Source organism: Trematomus bernacchii, unplaced genomic scaffold, assembly GCF_902827165.1.
Source record: "Trematomus bernacchii unplaced genomic scaffold, fTreBer1.1, whole genome shotgun sequence".
Classification (NCBI taxonomy): Eukaryota; Metazoa; Chordata; class Actinopteri; order Perciformes; family Nototheniidae; genus Trematomus; species Trematomus bernacchii.
The window spans coordinates 16,091,201-16,113,588 of NW_022987564.1; the positions used below are offsets into that span (position 1 = coordinate 16,091,201).

Consider the following 22,388-nt stretch of genomic DNA (forward strand, 5'->3'; position numbering starts at 1 on the left):
AGGAACTAGTCAAAAGGATTATGTAAAATAGGGATGTAGTTAGGTAGGAAGGAGAAACGAAAAGAAAAAAACACAGGAGAAAAGGGCCAGTGAAGAAGGTATGTGGTGTTATAGAAAACATATCTGCTTCTAAAAGGCCCAAGACCAATTCGATTTTAAAATAGCATCACATTTCTCCAGATGAGACATTCCTCGGATCATCGATGAACCACGTCCACATCTCAAAGCGGTACTTAAGACGATGAAAGCTTTGGGAAACAAACCCTCTGCAGTCTGTAGAACGACTGCTGGACTGATAAAGATAATTAGCTTATGCGGCGGGTAAGAAAAAACACACACACACACACACGCACACATTGAGAAAAGGCTTGCAAGAGACTGTCTGTTAATGTACTGAGGGGAGGAGGAGAGGATAGAAGGAGAGATAAGCAGAGATGCAGTGGGAGAATAACAGAGGACGGGAGAAGAAAAGGAAAAGGGAGATTACAGGGAAAGACCTTGGCCCATAAACGAAGGAAAGTCCTTGTACTACACACACATATTTGACGTCACACATATGCGCACAGGGCTGGCAGGCAGGCAGTGTGAAGTGTGACACATCCTGTAAGCCTGGGCAGAGCAGCATGCACCAATTCCTAAAACCAAACCTGCAATTCCAGGTCACACACATCCATTTACCTTCACTCTGTCTGAATGTATGATTTGAGTTTGAGTTTATATTACGCTTTTGCCGTGTGGCGAAATGGGTTGTGTGTTGGTATTCGGATCAGGTTCAAACCCCATTGCAGTCAGCATGTCGTTGTGTCCCTGAGACACTTCACCCCAAATTGCTCCTGTGGTGATTGTCCACAGTATTGAGTAGTAAGTCGCTTTGGATAAAAGCGTCTAACAAGTAACATGTAATGTAATGTAATATTTTGGCCAAAAGGGAAACTGTGCACATTTTTTGGAGACCAGCTTGCACAGAATGTTTGCTTCTCAGAAAATAAACAGCTGTGTTTTCAGTTTCATTGCACCGATTTGTCCTAAGTTCTAAGTCTATGTTTTGCTTTTAAACCTAAAAGGACCCGAACAAATACATGAATCTGGCCCAAAGTTGCATAAAGGCAGATTGTTACTACTGCGTACTCCTAACACATACCTCCCTACCTCCAACCTTTATGACATTAGAGTTGAGGGGGCCACATCTAAATATTCTCCGAAACCAAAAATCCCATTAGCACGCCGACTTTAAGCAGTTATTGACCAGATGTGCACAGGAGAGATAACAGGCAGGTTTTCTAATTGTTTTTCTCAAGCTATCTTTCGCCATTCCTCACCCCACTACTAACTTTGCTTTGTATGAACTAAGGGGTGCAATATTATAAGAGACACTTTATGAAAGTGTTTTTGCCACTGCAACGCCCCTGTATTTCACATAATAGTGCATGCCCCATGTACTAAGGCTGAGTTCTTACCAAAGAGAAAGAATACAAACCGCAGCCCTTCGCTGCTGATGGATCTGTACTGTATTATCAAAAGAGACAAAACAAGACAAAACCAATATTTGGAGTTCTCTTATCCCAATGTGTAGGATTCAGACGCATTACAACTATATCAAGCTACTTCCACCATTGCTTCTCAGAACCAACAGTCATTAAAAATACAGCCACAAGAGGTCGCTTGTGAAACAAAGATACCTCTAAGTTTTAATGAATCCAATGCAAATAAATAGCAAACAGGGCAGATTCATAATCTCCTTGGTTCAAATCAATTGTTCACTTCAAAACTGCTGTACAACTCTCAGTCCACTATCTTTGACTTCTACTAAATACTATTATCCAAACATTAATAGCAATGTTTTCCAATGCTTGTTAAAATGTGGTTATAGGCCTAGCTTAATCTCTTTAAATTCTTAGAGACGGGCTGTTATCTCTCCGGTGGACAAATATACCTCAAGGACTTTACTGTACAGTAGCCCTGGTGCAAACTGCAGCTCTGACCCTACCATGTTGGTGACTCATACCGTCAATCAGGCGTTTGAAAAACCGAAGTGTGTGATTTATTTTCCATTACCTCAGAGAGATGTAATGCTTCACATCTTATACAACTAGAGTGTACATCTGTAGACATCTCTACAGAGAACTAAAAGGCCATAAAGGATACCTGACCTTCTGTTCTGACCCACTACTGGGCCTTCGAGCCTCCTATGCCAGAGTCCTAAACTTATTTTTAAGAGGGTATTATACATTATAAAATGGACAAGTCAAATCAAGCAATCTGATTGGTTCTTAGCCATGATATAATGAGCGTATACCACGGGTAGAATTGTAGTTACTTTTCACAACAAGTCAGTATCCCTCCGCGTCTGAGAAAAGCAACAACCGTTACAACTGTTAATGTACATTACGTCCGTTACAAAACTAACTAACTAACAAAGCTTAAAGGGGACCTATCATGCAAAATGCACTTTGTGATGTCTTTTATACATATATATGTGTCCCCGGTGCGTCGGGGAACTCACGCAGCGTCAGAAAATAAAACCCTCTCTTTTCCTCCGTACCCAAATCTTTTTCAAACGGGTGTACAACGAGCGGATACAGATTCCATCCGAACTGACGTCAAATCGGCAGCGGACCCACAGAAAGTTGCTATCAGAAACAATGCCTGACGTGTTTTGGAAGTAATCTCATCTTTGTTTACATTAGCAAGCCTCGCTAACACTCAGAGCTAACCTGTATTGTAGAGCACATGTGTTTAAAAAGCAGGAAATAAAAAAAGAACTCACCTTGTGATAAACCTGCAAGAGAAAAAGCATTTGAGCTCCATACTATTTCAGAAATAATCCTTGACGTGGTTTAAACAGGATGGCGTTTTAAAACAGCAGAATTTAACTTTATCTCCGGTAGAATTCTGATCAGGCATTAGCTCCGCCTCCTCTTCTTTCTTTTTTTCAAGCTAAGGACCCAAGATCCGCGTTTCTTTAACAGGGCTTCAAAAGAGGGGTTTGAGCAATATGAGGAATGGCTACAACGGCTGATCTGTTTGGTATTTTGAAAAAAAGACTTCACAGACATGTTTTGTATAGGTATGGCCCTACAATATATGTTTCAAATATAGCATGATAGGTCCACTTTAAGATGGAAACATGTAAGGGATAATGTGCAGCAAGGACTTATTGACCGTTGTTAAAGGACGCTCACATCTGCAGAAAGAAGTCCGGTCGATTTAACTGTATACAGTTGGGCTGAAAAGCAAACTGCATGCAGTTTGCTTTTCAAACTGGGACAAGAAAACAGCGGAGAAGTAACGGGGCAGAAACCCTCCTTTTTACACAACGGTCCAGACATAGACATCAAACGGCAAAACATATTCAGTTGCCAGTTACTTTGGCATTAGGGCAGGGATATCTACTTTCCAAGATTTGACATAATGAATTGTGCTTCTTTTAAAGCAAGCAACGATGTTTTCAAATCTGTAATCAAAAAGGTCCGCAAAAACGCTATCGACCAATCAGATTGCTTGATTTGACTTGTCCATTTTATAAATATATTTACATTCCGTCCGTTACGAAACAAACTTACAAAGCTTAAGATGGAAACATTTAAGGTTAACTTCGACCTCCGGGGTGGTCTTACTATGGAGGAGTGGATTGAGGAGTGCCTATCTCCAGAAAAGATAGCACCTAAACGACGACATGCAGAGCTACGTGAAGAGCAGGTAGACCAACTGGAAAAGTACCACCATTCAAAAGCTTTCTGATGCGGGTCTTGAAACAAAGCAGAGAAATTATGACCGTTAGTGGCCACAGGTGCGAAAGCTCTCTCCAGAGCTACTGGAAGCCGAATCTCGGGGACCGGAGAAAGTGGAGCAATATTCTCGCCACGCCAAGCAACAGCCTAGTATAACCTCAACCTATACAAGTGACCACGTAAGCCATTCTACTGATGCTGGACAGTTTTTCAGTGGGTGCACAATAAACGGCAACATACAAACTAATGTAAATAAATAGCCAAATAATGGATCAACACTCTCTGTCTAATATGTTCGCTAGCTGTTAGTCTTGTTGCATAGCAATCACCTCGCACTATGTTTCTTGCAGAAGGCAACGGAGGGACTATTTTATTTTGAACATCATTATTTACTAATAAAAACTATTTAAATTAGAGTGTGTATTTTTCTTTCATATTGCTACACTTGGCAATATGGTTCGGCCCGACGCGAGCTATTGCTTAATTATAAGCATTAATGGTCACTCCACCAATAATTCTACCTCAGTTCCGGTTTTAAATTGTTGATTTGGCTAAATTGTACTTGTAAAGAAAAAACATAACTGTTCGCCGTGAGTTCTTTTCCTTAAGTTAGTTATTTTGGATTGTTAAAAGATTAGTGCAAAGAACACCCTTGGCGTGTTCTAGGATTAAGGGCAAGTGATTTCTTTTTTTAGTAAATTGCTAGTTGCCATTGTACAAAGGACTTTAACATGTGAATCAATGGTTGGTAGCTCTTATCTTTCTAAGTTTCTAACTACCCTTTTCTACAGCTTATTCCAAACAAGCTGATAATACTGCTGCTAGAAACATAAACATAAAATATCAACGGCAAGCCCTTTTTAGAAAATCTCAGTTCTTCTTAGCCGGCCAAGTTTCAAACTTAGTGATATGTTTCTCATTGCATCAATTACCCAAGTCCAGGGAGATAGCAGTTTATATGGAGTCAGCTGGAACGTCAAAGAAAAATAATTGTGTAGCAGATGATCCCAAAAAAGTGTCCGTTTATGCTGCATCATGCCATATGGGAGTGACTAGATAAACCATTATTGGACTATCAATTGGGTCTCAGGAAAAATATCACTTTATCATAAAGACCTTGATATATCAAGAAACATATTTTTTATCACTCAGCTTAGGTCTACCAATCAAAGCCACTGCACCATATTTGGTAAACGGACATTATATATCACACTCCCTGACAAACGATTGTGCCTGGAACCAAACCTCAACGCCATGATTATTCATTTATGTAAAATCCTTATTACTGGTAACACTGATAATCTCTTAACCTTACAAACATGGCATCATAAGGTCTTATTCTACACTCTAAATGCTGTGGGAAATTGTATTATGCTCACTACTGCAGGTTCTGCAGATTGCCTTTATCTTTTACAGAGAAGTCTACAGTGGCTCACCAGAATGCAAACTGGAAAAATATGGAAATTAAAAAGAGAAACAAGGACCTTCCCTTCGTCTCTCGCTCCTTGCTGCTCTTCATCCCACCACACACACACACACACACACACACACACACACACACACACACACACACACACACACACACACACACACACACACACACACACACACACACTATACAGTATACACAGTAAGTAGAGAGAGAGATCGAGAGACATAGACCCAATAACAAGTGCTGCAGTCCACTGGAACAGTATGATCTGTTCCCCAAGAAGACTTTTTAGGACATACACCACACACACACACGTTATTTGCCTGACTCCTAGATTCTCCTCCCCATATTTTCCCATTCTTGACACGCACACGTACTGTAGTGACACAATCACATCATCAACACACTCTCCCCTCCCCTCCCTCTCCACTCCTCCGGCGCGGCTTTACTGTGCTCTTCTCCAGACTCTATACTGACTGTACAGTAACACCGGCGCGCTTCCTCCAAATGCGCCACTCTAATCACCGTACAGTGCATTCCTCCTTAAGCAAGCCAGCAAACAGCCGCGCAGACACACTCATCTGCGGCTGTCAACTAAACAGCGCGCAAACCCCTTCCCTCCTCAAACCGAAAGACTTGAGGCTCTTCTCTTGTACAACAGCCTTCGGTTCTTGTTTTTTAAAGAGAGGCTAACATTTACTGTAAACACAGTCACGTGCATGAGCATCTCCTTAATGCAGCCGAAACAGAAGTCCTGACGTGCGCAACCGAAAGAGCGCCTCAACAAGCCTGAAGAGTGCGATGGGCTTTAAAACAGATGCAAAAGAAGGGTGGAGGTTGGACATGGGAGAAATTAAGGTTTTGGTAAGACGCAGTAAATAAAGGAAGGCTTTACTCACCCTGCAGACCGGAGAGCTGGTCGGATGGTGCAGCCGACGAGAGATGTGTGCGCACTGGGAGACCTGACCACCAAATTTGCAGTTTTCCCCCTTATCTCTCACCCTCCCTCTTTGCTGCTCTCGCCGCACACTCTCTCTCTGTCTCTCTTTCGTGATTCCCCGTTCTCCTCTCCTCTCTTCTCACTCCTCCTCCTTCTCCTTCTTTACTTCACTCTGCTCTTTCAGCACTGCGGAGAATCGGTTGAATGGGCTTCACTGTAGTTTGGGTATAGGGAGGTGGGACTGGTGTGTGTGTATGTGTGAGGGGAGAGGGGGTTACAGTGATGTAGGCTGAAGGAAGAAGAAGACGCGCAAAGACAGCATGGCATAAGAGGCTGAAATTGAGGGCACATGCAAGCTGACAGCATGACTGATTCGAACACAGCAACAATTAGCATCGTGTAACTCAATAATGAGCAAAACACACAAACATGGATCTGCGGTGTGAGTGTGCATGCATTGTTTTCTACATAATTACTGAGGGAAATTATTAACAGCAGAGAATACATCTCCAGTGCAGCCGGAGCAGTGAAATTAACTCAAGTTTCATCCAAACTGCCGGTTGGAACAGGTCTCTGTGGAAGCCATAGTACTGTAAAAAGCACGACCAATCATTTTAGCCGGCCCGGCTAAAGTAACTGGATGGCCTACCTGCCTGTCAGCCTTCCATCTGTGCACAAACTTATCTCGTGCCCTCATTGGGCATGTGCGCGTTCGTGTGTGTTGGAGGAGGGGCTCTGTAAGGAAGTGGCAGATTTTTTCCGGTTGTGTATTTTCAAATTCTAGCGCACTCGAGCTGGTTTCTCCAAAATTACCTACCCCACCTTTAACAAGCCATGATGAAATTATAAAAGTAAACATGACAATCAATAAGTTTAAATCTAACATTCTAGTTATCAGTTCTTCGGCATTGGACTTTGCTGGCTGGTTGTGTTCTGAGAGGAAATGAGTTTTGCAGCACACTAACAACCTGGTTGATTGAAAGGTAGGCCTACTTAGTAATAAGCATAGTGTAAACTATTGTAACGTTCCACAATATAGGAGTCGGAAACAGGCCTCAAGTCGGTTTAATAACTCCTTTGGTAGCATACAAAGTTCATAGGTTACAGGTCGCAGGCATAGACTGTATGGACGTAGTGTCCGTGACGTCACCCATAGGATTTCTGCAGAGTTGCCGAGAAGCCTAAAGTAGGCGGTGTCGGCCACTAATGGCTCGACAGTGACGTCAGAGTCTAACTCCCGCCTGCTCCAGCCTGATCCAAATAAGGGCAAAGAGGCGGAGCCGAGGCGGGATCTCCTGCCACCGAGCTGAACGTTCCAGACCTAGCTGAGGCTACCAAGCTAAGCTAACATGATCAGCAGTGCGGCTCTGTGATGCTAGCCGGCTAACCTACATCTGTTGCTCCCGGTCTGCACATTTTACGTTGCTTAAAGTGGACCTATCATGCTATATTTGAATAATATAGTGTAGGACCATACCTATATAAGGCATATTTTTTTTTAAATACCAAACAGATCATGCATTTTAGCCATGCCTCATTTTGCTCAATTTGACCATTTCTAGCTCTGTTTTAGCAAGGGCAGATTCAGTGAGAACAGCACCATCTACTGGCCTGGCATATGTACTAGGGATGGGAATTTGAAAGCAAATGTATATTCGAATATTCGACCCCCCAAAAAACGGTTAACTGAAATGTACATATCCTATAAATAAAAAATTGGGTCAAAAAACAAATCTAACATTTTTTTTCGCAAAAAACATTTTCAATAACTTTTGGAAATAAATAAATACATGTTCAAATAAGTATAGAAACCAAGTCGAATTTGTCAAATGTATTGAACTGGTGATCACAGTTTGACAGCTATAGGCCTACAGCTTTCATGTGCGGAGGCGATTCACAATCAGGCCAGCTGTAAAGAAGACCCTCTCAGCTGGAACGGAGGTTGCGGGTATAGCAAGGTATAGTATGTACTGTATATATATAAGTTTAATTTGGCATAGTTTGCACTCTACACCGCACTCACTAACCTGGTCGAAATATTTCCACACATTACTCCTTTTTGACGCCATGTCTGTTGTGTAGGACTCTTAGAGTGTAAATAATTACCGGACTATGACTGGTAAAATATGTTGAATACCGGCAAAACTAAATCTCTCCTGTCAAAATGTCTATGTACTTTGCCGCCACACACGGTTGCCACTCATGTGTCGCGAGTGTTGACAGGGGGCGGGGGAGCACGCTCATGAACTGTTAGCGCCGGAACCTCGCAACGGCTGCGGAGCGCATTTGCGCCGCATTTGGGCATAAGATGAGGTTTGAGTCTGCGTGATTTGCGTGTAGGCAGGGGCAGCAGGCATATCATTAGCTAGAACTAGCTAGATCTGATGGATTTGGACATAAACGCGAGTGAAGTACCGGACGCGAGAGAGAGAGATCAGCACCTGCAGCTCTGCCCGCTGTGAGGGACCAGTGAGCGGAGCAAAACACACCTTTAGACGTCACCCAACACATTTAGCTATGGCACTGTCGTATACATTGAATCAATTTGATAATATGTAATCAACTTAGGCATCCCTCCCAAAACAAGAAAAAAAAAAAAAAAATAATAAAAATATTCATAACTCATATTCGAATACCTGAATAATTATTCGAATACCTGAATAATTTCGAATATTCGATTAATCGTTCCCATCCCTAATATGTACTACAGCGTCTCCAGCGCTTTCGAACGGCAATGGCCGTGGTTGTCTCCTCCTGATTGGTGGAGTTGGCCCAATAGCCGTAGCGCCACCGTCCTGACGTCAAGACAGTGTTCAAATCTGGATCAGTTTTTATCAGATCCGTTGCAGCCCCTTTTTTAGAGATTTGGGTATGGAGGAAAATAGAGAGGGTTGTGCATATGTGGGACACATATGCATGTATAAAAGACGTACAAAAGTGCATTTTGCATGATAGGTCCCCTTTAAGGTAAGTGAAGTGAACATGAAACTATTCAGCAAAACTTTCAATAATAATCTAAGGTATTGAGTTTTTGGGATAATACTTGCATACAAATCTTAAAATGCCTTCAGGTTTCTAAAATATATATCTTGTGGTAAATTCAACAGTGGATCCAGCAAAGATTCAAATATGTGCATGATTTTAGTTATTGATTTTTTGCTGTTTCTTTTTAATAAATTCAATTCAAGCTTAGTTACATGTGATGGTAGCTAGTTAGTGCTCTTACCTGTGTGCCTCCTCCACAACCAGACTGTATTAAAACTCTTAAAAGTGGGGTAGGTAATTTTGGAGAAACCAGCTTGAGTGCGCTAGAATTTGAAAATACACAGCCGGAAAAAATCTGCCACTTCCTTACAGAGCCCCTACTCCAACACACACGAACGTGCACATGACCAATGAGGGCACGAGATAAGTTTGTGCACAGATGGAAGGCTTACAGGCAGGTAGGCCATCCAGTTATTTTAGCCGGGTCGGCACGCTTTGCCGAACTGCATTGTAGGAGCGTTGCTTCACTTTGCTCGCATTGCTCGCTTCAAAAGTTGAGCAATGTTCAACTTTTGAAGCTTCGGCGGAAGCGTCAGCCAATCAAATCATATGCCAGTACAAGCTCTAGCCAATCAAACCGCGTGCTTGTGTGTCCGGGGCGGGAGATTCATGTGATTGGTTGTTGGTCGAGTTAGTAAAGCATTGACTACACAATTGTTCGTCCTTAAATGCAGGCATTAAGCTACATGTTCACGTTCTGCTGCCACAATAAGTCGGTTTCTACAGTGTAATGATAATAAAATGCTTACTAGGTATTGGTAATAATATTAATAAAAACAACAACGTTTGGGTTCGTTCGTTTATTATGATGGTAACGTTAACCAGTAAGCTTCAATAATGAACTCCAGCTCAACAAACCATATTGCAATATCTACGTTAACGTTATTTCTGGAACCATCTGGAAATGTGAGATTCATATTTTTCAGATACACAGATCTTATAGTGAGGTTAATCTCATATACAGTACGCTGCTCTTCAACACTACTGTGACGTTAGCTGTCTGCATCGTCGAGCATAGCGAATTTAAATAAACAATAACAATGCATACAGTTATCTAACTAGCAAACTATCTAATGTATGACCTTATTTTACCAACCTCACACAGAAGCCGTTTGTTCTACAGTATAATCCTTCTCAATGTTTTACACTTCTCTATTATGTTTTAACTTGTATGCTACGGATAGCATCGTTAGCACAGATGTAGCTTCCTCTCGCTCGTTAGCTGAATAAAAAGACCAGTAAGAAATAAAGTGCTTGAATTTCACTTAACGAAGAAACTGCATTCAGGGACGGTCTGTTTTAACCGCAGAGCCATAAAATAAGTCCGATATTTAAATGAAGAATACTCCACCAGGCACCAACACAACAAACACGTCCGAGTTCAAGTTGTGTTCCCGGGATCAGCCGAGCAGTTGAGCCCCTGTAGCATCCTGGAGCTTACTGAGCTAACGGAGCTACTAGCAGAGAGACAGAAAGCTAGAAGCAGCAGTAACTGCAGAGACCTGTCACTCAAGGTGACCACGCCCTAATTTATGCAAAAACTTTAAGACCTAATATAACTAAAAGGGTTGCGTTATAAAACAATTCACCCCCACACAGTAGTCATGAAGGGGGAATCTAACTATACAGAGAATATGTTTTTTTGAACCACGATGTAAACATGTTTATTTCTGCTGTAAAGTTGGTCATTTTAACATGGGGGTCTATGGAAATTGCTCCCTTCTGCAGACTGTTCCTACTGGCCACTAGATGAACTGCAGTTTGAGGCACTTCCTTATGGGCCTCCCGGCTCTGCCCCAGAGTTTGCCGCTTGGTCGCAGGTTCAACGTCACTCTAGTACTCCACTCCCTACTCCACTCAGTGAGAGAGATCTGATAGAGAGTGTGGTGTGGCAGTGACGTGACGTGGCAAGATGGCGGCGGGCATTTCTGGCGCAGTGGCAGCGATCTATCTGTGCATGGTTGCTCTGAATCTCGGGCCTCTGTTTGGCTACACCACTCATCTTGCCCCCTTGGTAAAACAACAAGCGGGGGATACATCATTATTTGCACCAGCAACATATCAAGCACTTCGGCCATGGTCGGCAAGTAATATACAGTACATTCATCTGGCACTCCTGGCAGACTCTCTCCAACCCAAAAAAGGGACACAAACGAAAAAAGGAGAATATTGGGCTATTGGCTCTACTGTGTCTCTTGCTCTCGGGAGATATCCACCCGTGTCCGGGTCTCAGCTGACCTGAGCTCCACACACCGCCGGCCGGTTTCCGAAGAGGCTGGCTAGCTGGACAGCTAGCACCACCAGCGGGTCTCTGCGGTCTCGCGCTGATGGCTGCCGACCTAGCAGTAGGACCTCTACCCACACCGAGGCCTGGTAGCCGAGTAGCAGAGATCCACACACAACCATCTAACCCCAGAAGAGGCCGGATAGCTCCCACACCACCGGAGAGCTGCAGGTCCGCGCCGAGGGTTGGCGGCCAAGCAGCGGAGATTTGCGCATCGCCGGCTGGCTTCGGACGATGCGGGCTAGCGGAACAGCTAGCTCTGCCAACGGGTCTCTGTGGTCTCGCGCTGACGGCTACTGGCCTAGCAGCAGGGTCCATCTCCACACCATCAGAGGACTGGGGGCCCGCTCCGAGGGCTGGAAGCATAGCGGCGGAGATCCACGCGTCGCCGGCTGGCTTCAGACGAGGCGGGCTAGCTGAACAGCTAGCTCTGCCGAGGGACTGTGGGTCCGCGCCGATGGCTAGCGGCCTAGCAACAGAGAACCACAAACCAACAGCTAGCTCTGTCTGCTCCACTATCAACAACGGCACCGAGGTAAAGCCTAGAAATCCGGTATTTAAAAAACACCGTTTCAGTGTGGGATCCTCGGTGCAAGCCGAAGGGACTATTCAGTGGACATATACATTTCCGCAGCATCTGCAACAAACATGAACAGTTAGAACATCTCCTCCTTGAGTCCAATATTGACTGTTTGGGAATATCTGAATCTTGGCTAAAACAGTCGTCACCATCTTCTATTGTATCTATGTCAGGATATAATGTGTTTAGGAAGGACAGACTGAAGGGAAAAGGAGGGGGCGTGTTGCTTTATGTGAGGAATACCATTACTTGTAGGGAGATTGCTCTTCCAGCTAATGTTGATTTTGATTGTGTTGGTGTGGAAATCACACTATCTGAGGAAATGTCCCTCACCATGATTTGCCTGTATCGACCACCCACCGCTAAGATGGATTTCTATGACCAGGTAAAACTCATGCTGAATTCCTGTGACTCCAACAAAGAGCTAATTATTTTAGGACACTTTAACATAAAATGGAATGACAAACAAAATAGAAATAACTTAAAACGGATCACGGATAAACACAACTTAATACAACTAATGGATCAACCGACTAGAATTACCAAAACCTCCAAGACTATGATAGATTTAGTATTTACTAAAAAGCTGACTGAATAGTTAAAACCTACAACTTCCTGACTGGTCTTTCTGACCATAATCGTGTTCTTTTTGCCAGGAAACTCACAAAAAAAAGGTTCATGGCCCCACCTAAAACCCCTGCCTTGGGTTCACGCTTCAACCCCAAAAACCTGCAACAACATTTTTTGGATGCAGTGAAAATGATTAATTGGGGGGACACTCTGTCCTCTGAAGATATTGGTGAAAACAGTGATCTGTTTATATCTCAAATTAATGATACAATGTCTTCCTTCTCAAGGAGAGGGTGCCTTAGGGACAAGAAGGAACATCATCTTCCCTGGCTGAATCTACAGTGCAGGAATTTTATTCTATCAACTATTAAAGCAGAGCTTGAAATCCGGACTATCCACTGACAGACAGAAATTCACTCATGCTCGTAACAAGGTAACACAAACAATAAGACAGGCCAAAGCAAACCTTTACATCAATATAATTGAAGGTGCGAAAGGCAACGGTAAAAAAGTTTGGCAAATCTTAAATAAACTATTAGGTAAACATACCAAACAGGAAAATAATGTACTAGAATTAAAAATCAATGATGCCCTGATAAAAGACCCTGCAGTGTTCGCCAACTCTCTAAATGAGTATTTCATAAATAGTGCTCTGGACATTACAAAGCTCTTCCCGCCATCTGAGGTCTCACCTAGCCCGATTGTCGATACACACCCCGTTTTTGACCTGGAGGAAATCACAGAGGTTGAGGTAAAACATGTAATCTTAGGGTTAAGAGGTTCTAAGGCTAGGGATGCAGATGATTTAGACACCAACTTCATAAAAACACATATCGACGGTCTAATACAACCAATTACTATGTTAGTAAATCAATCTATCAGCACGAGGGAAGTTCCATCATCCTGGAAGGTGGCCACGGTGACACCGATCTTTAAATCTGGGGATAAGGCAATAATGTCCAATTATAGACCAATCAGCATCCTCCCCTGTGTCTCTAAGGTAGCTGAGAAATGGGTGTCAAAACTAATCACCAAACATTTAGACAAAGGTTTCGCTCCACTCCACCCAATGCAGTTTGGTTTCCGTGCTCACCACTCCACTGAGACAGCTATCTATCTCTTTGTGGAAAAGGTTAAATGTATGTTGGACACGAGCCCATATGTAGGTGCTGTCTTCCTTGATCTCAGTAAGGCTTTTGACACTTTTGACCACAAAGTGCTGCTTACAAAGCTGACGTATTTCAATTTTTCGGCAGATTCAATACAGTGGGTTAAGTCTTACTTATCAAACAGAAAACAGTGTGTTTTGGTCAACGGAGCCAAATTCCCCTACCTTGTGAACCCTGTTGGGGTTCACAATGTTCCATTCTTGGACCATTACTGTTTTCTCTGTACATTAATGACTTGCCTAATGTATGTCCTGAGTTGAATGTGCAAATGTATGCCGATTATGTGGTCATCTTTGTACATGGGAAAAACACTGAAATTATCTCATCCTGTCTCTCAAATGCTTTGGACAAGGTTCAACACTGGCTGAACAACATTTGCTTACAGTTAAATGCAAAAAAAACAGTATGCATGATGTTCAGTAAACGACCAGTCAAAATCGAAGGATCCAATGTGTTTTTAAACGGAGCAGAAATAGAACCAGTCCCCCAATTCAAGTATATTGGAGACATAATGGACTCGAACTTGACTTTTAAGAAACATATTAAGAAAGTATCCAATACCATTACATTCAACTTGCAACATTTTAAACAAATTAGACCTTTCTTAACTGTCAATGCTGCAAAGTCATACCTCCACTGTATGTTTCTATCCCATATTGAATACTGTTTTACAAACTGGTCGTTTGCTTGTGCCACAAACCTGAAACCAATAGAACAGCTGTACAAGAGAGCTATCAAGGTTTTTGACAGAAAGCCAAATTCATACTGTACCACCACTGTACCATCCTTGAAAAACACAATTTCTTGAGTTTTGACAATTTTAAGTCTTTTAAAAGTATGTGTTTTATTTATAAATGTTTACATGGACTGGCCCCCCCTCCTTTAGGGGAATTCATCCACAAAAAACACACTGGACGCTGCACTAGGTCAGAAACCAGAGGATACTGTGAAGTCCACCATAGACGGACCACTTTTGGACAAAATGTCCTTTCCATTAAAGGCAGCTCTTTGTGGAATAGCCTCCCAACTGAGATACGGGATTGTCACACTCTCAATAGCTTCAAAGGTCAACTCAGAGAATGGTTGAGAAACAAACATCCGTGCAATCACCGCTAAATGCACTTTAACACAGGGGTATCTCCTCTTGCACTTTATGTAGCTCTTGTATCCTCTCTTGCACTTTATATGTCGTTGCTGCTATATTGTATTCCATCCATCCATCTTCTCCCGCTTATCCGTGGTCGGGTCGCGGGGGTAGCAGTTCCAGCAGAGAGCCCCAAACTTTCCTTTCCCTGGCCACATCAACCAGCTCTGACTGGGGGATCCCAAGGCGCTCCCAGGCCAGCGAAGAGATATAATCCCTCCACCTGGTCCTAGGTCTACCCCTCGGTCTCTTCCCAGCTGGACGTGCCTGGAACACCTCCCTAGGGAGGCGCCCAGGTTGCATCCTTACTAGGTGCCCGAACCACCTCAACTGGCTCCTTTCGACGCAAAGGAGGAGCGGTTCAACTCCGAGTCCCTCCCGGATGACTGAACTTCTCACCTTATCCCTAAGGGAGACACCAGCCACCCTGCGCAGAAAACCCATCTCGGCCGCTTGTATCCGCGATCTCGTTCTTTCGGTCATGACCCATCCTTCATGACCATAGGTGAGGGTAGGAATGAAAATGGCCCGGTAGACAGAGACCTTTGCCTTCTGGCTCAGCTCTCTTTTCGTCACAACGGTGCGGTAAAGCGACTGCAGTACTGCTCCGATTCTCCGGCCCATCTCACGCTCTATTGTTCCCTCACTCGAGAACAAGACCCCGAGATACTTTAACTCCTTCACTTGGGGTAAAGACTCATTCCCTACTTGGAATGGACAGTCCATCGGTTTCCTGCTGAGAACCATGGCCTCAGATTTGGAGGTGCTGATCCTCATCCCAGCCGCTTCACACTCAGTTGCGAACCGATCCAGTGAGAGCTGAAGGTCACGAACCGATGAAGCCATTAGAACCATATCATCTGCAAAAAGCAGTGGTGTAATGCTTAGTCCACCGAACTGCAGACCCCCTCCCCCATGACTACGCCTCAAAATCCTATCCATGTATATTACAAACAGGATTGGTGACAAAGCGCAGCCCTGGCGGAGGCCAACCCTCACCTGAAATGGGTCCGACTTACTGCCGAGGACCCGGACACAGCTCTCGCTTTGGGAGTACAGAGATTGGATGGCCCTGAGTAGAGACCCCCTCACCCCATACTCCTGCAGCACATATATTGTATTACCATGTCATAAATACTTGTGTATGCTGCTCTTGCTCTCTTGCACTTTTTGCATATCATGTATTTTGTTTTTGCTATGTTTGTAAAATGTAATTTTCTTAAATGTTTTATGTGAGGGACTGCGGATGGAAATTAGCTCAAAGCTAAATCTGGCACTGTTACGCTTGATACACTTTAACGTTTTAAGTGTTCATTACTGTGCATTGTCCCTGCCAAATAAACGATTAAATGAAAATAAATAACACACACAACACAGCAGGGTCAACGTCACACACTCTCCAGCCCTCCCCCTCTGCTCCCCCAACCACAGGCCCGCACACCGACCAGCATTACTCTGCAGCTCTGGGATTGGCAGAGAGACGGGGGTTGCTTGAGTGACCCACACAGCACCCTATACAGGGTCACTACACTATTAACAACGTCTAAATATGCATTCATCCATAAATACAAATATCAATCTATTATACAAAATAGATGGACATCAATTGAAGTACTAATAATAATATAGTGGGGAGGGCAAGAGGGGTTTTTTGGTTTCAGAATCTGATCATTTAATTGTATCCACTTTAAATGAGATAATGTTACTTGACAACATTTCAAATTAGATAATGGAGATGTTATCTAATACGAGTTTTAATTTTAAGTGACACTGATATAATAAGGATGATGATAAATCATGCAATATTGTCTAAGTGTAAGATGAAAGTGATAACTAACATTGCTGATTGTCATTATTACAACATTATTTAAAACATATAGGACTATATGGAAATGAAGGGGTTTTAGATTTATTTAAAGGGCAACAGCCCCAGCGCCTGGTCCCTAGCAGACCTGAAGGCTTCAGGTTAAATCTCCATGCCCCTTAGATGGTTAATCTGGTCCAGTTACATTCCAGTTTATCCCCACTTATCTTGCTGTATAACCAAACACCAGGATTGATAACATATCAAGAAAAGTGTTTAATAAAGCTTCATTGTTTTTTAAGAATTGTAATTTTATCAGGATACAATTTAAAACAGATTACTACTGAAGACTGAGTCCTGCTAGTCTTTGACCCTGACTGCCCTAACCACTGGCAGAAATCAGTGTTATTGCAACACAGCTTGAATTTGAACTGTTGAAAGACATAAAGAGATAATCTCAAAAACACATATGAGATAGCACAGGAACAGGATGTCACTTATCAGAATGTGCATGTGTCTCCCTGTGCTTTTACATGTGATATTGTGTGTGTGTGTGTGTGTGTGTGTGTGTGTGTGTGTTTGCTTGTCTGTTATGCCTCCGTACCCTCTTTCATGGTTGAGTGGCCCCATCAGCCCCTGGCGACCCACAGATACAGTAGGCTGCCATGCCCTGTGACTCACTCGTGTGTGTGTGTGTGTTTGTGTGTGTGTGTGTTTGTGTGTGTTTGTGTCTGTGTTGGTGTTAATGCATGAGTCCATGGGATTTCATCCCACCTGCCAACACTAACTTCACACACAGATAATTGTTTACTTGTTGGTTATGATGGCAGATTGTAGGACAGAATAGTAATTATATTCATGTTCTACTGTAATACCGTCATACCGAATTAAATAAAAGATGATAAATACATTATTAGAATTTGAGCATCAACTTGTACAAGAAAAAGGTGAAAGTTGGTAATAAATAAAAGTTTAAATGACCAATGCCAACATGTTTTAAATCCTCCATTTTTTAAATACGGTATATGTCCTTGTTTTGGTTGGAGTTAAATAAAGTATTTGCTACAACTACAATGTTTATACTAGGATGAGACACAACACGGCAGCATGGGAAAACACCATGGGGAAAACTATATCATTTAAAAAAATTGTGCATGGATGGCCCTGTATCTTATCATCCTTTCAAGTGCAACGAGAGCCTGATGTGAGCTGACATGTCCCATGTGGTCTCTATAGGGTACAGAGTCAATGGTAATCACATCTTTCAGTACATGTTGACACACCACAGCCACTGGCCTACATTCTCACACATTTTGATAGGCTCTGCCTTTAGAGAGGCATAAGAGATAAGTTCAGCCTCAAAATGGGTCATCCCCACTTCAGGTACATGTAGGCTCTCATCACTCAGCGTTACAGGACTAGCAATCTGCTCCCATAAGTATGGATCCCAGGGGAGACCACTAACATTCTTATTCGGGACTGAAATGTGTGTGAGCTGCAGGGAATTTGGATTCATCACCTGCAGATCTCAAGCTTCATGGAAATAGTTCTGTGGTTGCAGTATCGCAAAATTGTTGTATTTTCTTTGATAAAACAATAAAAGCAAATATTTTGTTGCCATTTTTTTGTAAATCTTTGGCACAATCAACAATTTGTTTTAAGTCTCTATCAGACATTTTTCGTATTGTGGAGTTCCACAAGGTATGATTATAGGTCCCGTTAAGATTTGTTTTGTATCCTGGAGTTCCACAAGGTTGATTTTAGTTCCTGTTAATATAGTTTTTTTTACTGCAGAGTTCCACAAGGTTCAATTTTAGGTCTTATTAAATTCTCTTTAACTCTTGTTTCTTAGAAAACACAACATCCTTTGACACTGTCATGCTATAAATGTTTGACTCGTTATCACAAACATAGTAATAGCGAGGGAGCACATGGCCTATTTAACTGGTTATTCCCGAGCCAAGCCAACTGGTCCTGAGTCAAATTGCCTTCTGCTGCTACACAGATCAGGGAAAAAATAACTTCTGGTGCATCCGTCCGACATTGCTGCTGTCAAACTATTTCACAACTGCTCCAAATTCAAGGTATCTTTAAAACAAATGCTCACACTTGAGCCATTATGAGGTATATTAACTTAATTTCCAGCATCCAGGACATTTTGCAGATAAAGAGACAGAAAGTAAACAAAAAAGGGTTCTGATGACAGTTGCAATAAATCACTCAATCAATACTAATATCCCTTCAGAGACGCAGAATACTTGTTTGGAAGACGGAGCGATTATCAATAAATGCAAAGGTTAGAGTTCAGAAAAGGACATTGTAATAGGTCAGAGTGAATCTTAAAATAGCCATTCACCATGAATTTGTCCAAGGATCTTAGCCTCGTGAAATGATATCTGTTACATGAGCATGGCCACTTACATATCAGCATATTAGCAACTGGTTTCTGGCAGGAAATGACCAACAAAACGAATCCTATCCAAGAAAATAATGTGCAGATGCATAATGAAGCTAATTAGCAGAAGCAGTAATTTCAACAGCTATTTCCAATTCAACCCTGAGCAAAAAAAACGACATACTTCCATGTCTCCTGAATACCAATCAGCCTGATGTTCACACCAAGCTGGAAGCCTTGGCTGCAGCAGCACGATCTGCGCTGAACAAAAGCTTCTGCTCAGCACAGCTCATAAAAACCTCCCAGTGGACACGGAAATCTACTATTTGTGCCTGAGGCATCCTTTAAGAGCTCCACTGTTGAGCAACTGGAGTAAAACTCCCTCAGCACCAAGATGCTAAAGGGATAAGTGGGCACTGTTCCACAAATGTTTAACGATACTGTCATGCATCACTGTCATTAAGAATTGTGTTATTTGGCAAGAAACAATTATGATGGTGAGATAATAAAATCAAGCTCATTGTCCAGTTATTTCCCTTAGGAAAGTACCCTGCCATCAGAATCAACGTTCTGCAGGGAGGAAGAAGGTAAAAGTAAAGCTGCAAGTTCAGCAAGCAGAGTCTGTATAGATCTTCCTCCTCCTCCTTTATCCTTCTGTGCTCATCTTATTCCTTTGGGGTTTCTCTCGCCCCCACTTTCCTCGCCCCTCATTCTATTTATAGCTCGCTGCCAGGGAAATCCAATACACCAGCACTGCTATATATAGCCTGCTGTACATTGATCTACACATGTGAGCAATAGCACAGAAAGGAGGGATTTCTACATCAATGGACTGCAGAGACTGGTGGTGTGGTAATGAGGGATAGATATATCCTTTGTCTGTAGTTTACTGGCGTGGTACGGTACTGTATGTTTTGGGTAAGGGTTTTATTTGAAAATGCAATTTTTCTGTTTACTCATTATTAGTTTTTGAAATAAGCTAGTGAGACAGACAGCTGATTTCAAGGTTGGACAGATTGGTGCTTACAGTATGCATCTCTATGCTAGCCACACCTATTAGTGCATTTGTAATGCTAATGAATGATTTAAAAGACTCCACACAACGATGAGCTGTACTAAAAACGTTTATGTTCTTGTTTTATTCTGTGATCAAATCTGATTTAAGTCTGTTTTGTGTGTGCTTTATGTATTTATACACACATTACAATTTATTTGATGCCTTAACTGTCTTGCCATACACCTACTGAAGTACAAATGTGATGAACACTTTGAAAATGTACACGCAATAAACAAAGAGAGCATGAAATCGTTGCAAAAGCACAGTGAACAAACTAAAAAGCACATTTGGAATTAATAAGAATCACTATCACTTATAATTAATCTACACATGAGTGTGGCATGGTTGAGACTTCTGGGTAATTTGCACTGCTCAGTACATACAGTAGATGCAAATGTTCCACTACACTCCATCCTAAGACCTGTACACACAAACAAATAAGATGGGATAGGAGCGTCATTTAGCTATTATAAGCTGTGTAAATGTAAAAGGACTGAAGTTTGTGTTTTTATTTGCATGTGTTCGTCCATGTAATCTGACTGTGTACATACAGTCATCTCATCATGTGTACAGTATTTGTGTTGTGCAGTGCATGTTTGCACTTTCATGTGTGTGTGTGCATGTGTCTGATGCATTTGGCATTAACATGCGCTCTGGATGATCTGATTGTGTATTCAAGTGGAGCTGAATTCATTAGATCTTTATGTTAAAGGGGCCCTATCATCCTAATTTTCAGGTTTTATAATTTTATTTTTGCCTCTACTGTGACACGTTTACATGCTTTAATGTTCAAAAATGTTTTTTATTTTTCTCATACTGCCTGTGCTGCAGCACCTCTTTTCACCCTCTGTCTGAAACCAGAGCCCAGTCTGCTCGATTGGTTAGCTGGCCAGCTCGGTTGTGATTGGTCAACCGCTTAGAGATGTCTCGCCCTTTAGCCACGTACAATGATTTGGAGTGCTAGCCAATACGAGAACGAGTGTTACTTAGTCATGTCACTATTTCCCAGAGTAAACAAAGGAGTCCAATGGAGGTGTTTCGGGCACTCTCTGGAAGGCCCTTTGAGATTTTAGCCTTTGCAGACCGTTAACATGCACAAAAACCTATATAACACGAGAGAGAAGACCCAGAAAAGCATAATAAGGCCTCTTTTATAACCTTCTCAAAAAACCTCCCTGTGTTTAGTCTGCATTGCATACAGAGACATCTGCTGGGGAAAATATGAGTTCTATCTGCCTCAACAAGAATATTAATGCAAAATGGCTGGTATATATATCTTTAAAGATCCCATAATCCGTTTTATTTATATTTACATTGAATGAAATGGCTGTGTAAAGTGAGGTGTTGCTCGTAAAAATATATGATTATCTAGCAATTCCGCCACTCTAAAGAGCTTGTTAGCCTCTTTATGCAAATTGTATGTTTACAGCACTTATATTGTAGGTTTCAGTCTCAGCACTCTTGTTAACCCCATTTTATGAGCAGCCTCCAGCTGTTTTCATCTGTGTTCAGCTCGGATACATCTACTGTATGCTACCTGCCCAGCACCAGACAGCAGAAAAAGTAAGGTACGTATTACATCTAGCAGCTATATCTGTTTCTCAGGATTTGTTTTACGTGTAACTATTAGCGCGTTCACACCGGAGTACTTTTCCCACAATAGTTCATCAGAACTACGATATATTTGCGTTCACACCAAAAAGCCCCCTGAACTAAATTAGTTCATCAGAACCATTTTTACCCCGTTTTCAGTCCCTGCTAGAGAGCAGGGACTTTCGTGGGAGAAAAAAGTTCACACGTCTGATTGGCTGTGCGGAATGCAAACCACGCCCCGTTTAACTCTGAATAATTTCTTTGGAGTGGCCATTGTATTTGCTGGCATTATTAGCCCAGCGCACCAACGAGAGTACTTTTGTGAAAGCAGTTATTATGGCAACAATAAGAATACGAAAATCATCGGAGCGGTAGAGTGATGAGGATGTGTCGGCACGTCTGGCGATTTACTCGGAGGATGGGATCCAGCAGCTTCTACTGAAGGCAGTTTCTAACTGCAAAATGTATCAGTGTTGTTCGGTAAAGTTAGCCGACATGGGAATCTTCCACAGCGCACACTCATGCCGGGACAAAATAAAGAAACTAAAGCAGGACTACAAACAAATAAAAGACCATAATAACAAGAGTGGTAACGGCCGGAAGACCCGTAAATGGTATGATCGATTGGATGCTCTGCTCGGCCA

The 22,388-nt window shown here is 42.4% G+C and overlaps 1 protein-coding gene across 1 annotated transcript in view; it reads right to left on the minus strand.

Moving 5' to 3' along the window:
- The window catches only part of cacng7a (calcium channel, voltage-dependent, gamma subunit 7a), a 41,385-nt gene extending 35,240 nt beyond the window's left edge, over positions 1-6,145 (minus strand). The window contains exon 1 of the mRNA XM_034125268.1: positions 6,063-6,145. The gene's annotated coding sequence lies outside the window, so the exon portion shown is untranslated. The remainder of the gene's footprint in view (positions 1-6,062) is intronic.
- Between the last annotated feature and the right edge of the window lie 16,243 nt (positions 6,146-22,388).